This window comes from Cynara cardunculus, assembly GCF_001531365.2.
Source record: "Cynara cardunculus var. scolymus isolate 2C chromosome LG 12, CcrdV1, whole genome shotgun sequence".
NCBI lineage: Eukaryota > Viridiplantae > Streptophyta > Magnoliopsida > Asterales > Asteraceae > Cynara > Cynara cardunculus.
Window position 1 is genome coordinate 35,579,267 of NC_037539.1, and position 3,132 is coordinate 35,582,398.

A 3,132-nucleotide genomic window follows, 5' to 3' on the forward strand; every position below is an offset into this window, starting at 1 on the left:
TCTCTATATATATATATATATATATATATATATATATATATATATATATATACAGGGTTGAGTTCACATGAGACCAGTTTGTTTTTGTGAGATCTGTGAGACCACTTTGTTGCACTTGAAACTTTACAGCAAACGCTTTACAACAAAAAACTGTGAAAGTTATTTTTCACAGGGTTTTGTTACGAAGTTTTAAGTGTAAAAAATAGTCTCATGGGTCTTACGATCTCAAGTTATCCCAAGACTACATATATATATATATATATATATTGTATGAATGGACAGGAGGGTTCATAATGGCAATGTATATCTATTGGTACAGTAGAACATGAAAATGATGTGAAGGGAGATGAAGACTCATTTCACCGCACACTACTCCACCAATGACTTTCTTGTACTTCAACTTCTCGTTGAAAGTGCTTTATGAAATTAATATATGACCTTTTTAATTATTATATCAAATCAGCATTTTATAAGCTATTTTTCAAACATAAAACATCTCATATTAATATTCAAACACTTTGGATGACCAATTGACAATCTACTTGATGAATTTAAATATTTTTTTATGGATGATTTTTAATAGAAATACTCGAATTAAGGTATCAAATTAGACGTAGGGACTTGTAGTCAAGGTTTAAAAAGGCGTGGCGGCAATGCCAAGTCTCAAGCTTTACACGACACGGCGAGGACGTGACATTTTGCAAGGCGTGACATATGCCGACAAATTTATGTCATATATACAATTATATATATATATATATATAGATATATTTTCTATATATTATATAATCAGATAATGATATTAAAAAAATGTAGATTCATATTTGAAGAAGAAAAATTATATAAATCATTATTATAAAAATATGTTTTTTATTAAATATTTAAAATAGAACTTAGAAAGGTAATTTTACATCTTTATTTTAACCGTGAGTCTACAATGTTTATGAATCTGTGAAACTGTGAGTGATGTAATTGGTTAGATCTATAAAAATGTAAAATCGAAGTTAAAAAAATGTAAAAACACAAAAAGTAAAATATACAAATAATAATAATAATAATAATAATATATTTTTTTTTGGAAAAAAGATCACGTATTACGAAAAACGCACGTCGTGGCGCACCTCAAGACGCCATGACATCAACCACGCATTACATAAACGCTATGGACCATTTCGTAACGATGGAAACACGTTTTGCACCATATCGCGCCATAGCACGCCTTTTTAAACACTGTTTGTGACTAACATGGTTAGATATATTAGAGTTGTCTCAAGCTTAGATAAAACATTAGACAACAAATTAATTAATTAAATCCTTATATGTTAGATAGATTAGAGTTCCCTGAGGGTTCCCTCCTAGTTCGTTATCTTGGTGTCCCCCTAATCACCACTCGTTTATATCACAATGACTGTAAGGGTCTTGTCGATAAGGTTAAATCCAGGCTGAATGACTGAAAAAATAAATCTCTCTCTTTTGCCGGTAGGTTGCAACTCATTCTCTCGGTATTGTCCTCGACACAAATCTATTGGGCCTCGATCTTTGTTCCTCCTATTTCCATCTCCAAGGAGATTGAGTAGCTCATGTGGGCCTACCGTGGTGCCATGGTGAGTTGAAAAGAGGGAAAATTAAGGTCTCCTGGAAGACTGTATGCCTTCCCAAATCCCAAGGCTGGCTTGGCATCAAGAGCCTAACCAGCTGGAATCTTGCCCTAATGGCCTCACATACTTGGAGAATCCTCACCAATAAAGACTTTATTTGGATTAAATGGGTCCATTCCTACAGACTTAAAGATTCTAACTTTTGGGATGCCCCAATCCACAGCGATGTTGGTTGGGGTTGGAGAAAGATCCTGGGCATGCGGGATAAGATAAGAGGCTATATTGTCTCCCAGATTGGTAATGGCGCTTCCATGTCTGCTTGGTTTGATAACTGCACACCTGCTAGCTCCCTCTGCCGGCAAATCTATCCCCGTAATATCCTCAATGCTAACCTCTCCCTCAATGCCTACATTAAGGACATTATCTGCCATGGTAGCTGGATATGCCCCTATCTGCGGGAGAGTCCCAACCCCATTATCGGTAATTCTCTTTCCCATGTCCTTTCCCCTTCTGTCCCTAATAAACACCTCTAGAGAAAAAGGGATGGTTGTCTTACTCCCTTCTTGGTCCATGAGGTCTGGCTCTCTATCCGTCCCAATGAGCCAGATGTCGATTGGCACCACGTGGTCTAGTTCTCTCAAAATATCCCTAGACATGCTTTCATTCTTTGGGTTGCCCTCAAGCAACGCCTTAAGACGCATGATAAGCTTCAGTTCTAGGAGGACTATTCTAACCTGTCTTGTGTGTTTTGTTAGAACGGTCCTGATTCTCATCAACTTCTATTCTTTGAGTGTCTGTTTTATAATCAGGTTTGGAATGACCTAAAGCCCAAGCTGAACATCCCTGTTGTCCAGGATTAATGGGCTGATATTATCAGTATTTTCCAGCAAGCCACCGAAGGCAAGACCATTTGGTCTATCATTCGCAGATTAGTGCTTGCTGGTATCGTCTACCACCTCTGGCAGGAAAGAAATAAGCGTATCTTCAAGAATAAGAGAAGATCGCATGATATGGTGGTTAAGACAATTACTAATGACGTTCGGTCCAGGCTCCTTAGCCTGACCATAAATCCCTCCCCGAATGTTGTCTGGGCTCGGCTTTCCTGAAACTTTCTGTTGGTCCCAAAAGGGTCTACAAGAATAACAAACAGTTTGTAGAAGGGGGGGATGAATACAAACACAACGTTTTCAAATTTAAAATATATATTGATAAAGAAGATCAATACATATTTTACAAGATTGTTTGCGGAAAGATAAGGTAAGAGAAAACCTATCTAAACAATCTTAAGATACACACARAGGTTAGCAATTACAAGAAAAGAGATTGCTAAAAGAAAGTCTTTTACTTTAAACTAGAAGAAGCTTAAAGTAAGAATAATGGAGGAGAGTGATGCGCGCACTCTGCATGGAGAAGAAACACTTCTATAAATACCCAGTGCATTAAATGACCATTTAATGCAGTATGGTAGGGTATAGAGTGCGTGTCAAGCCTTAAGAGGAAGGCTTGTCCTTTGTTACAGTAAATAGTACAAAAG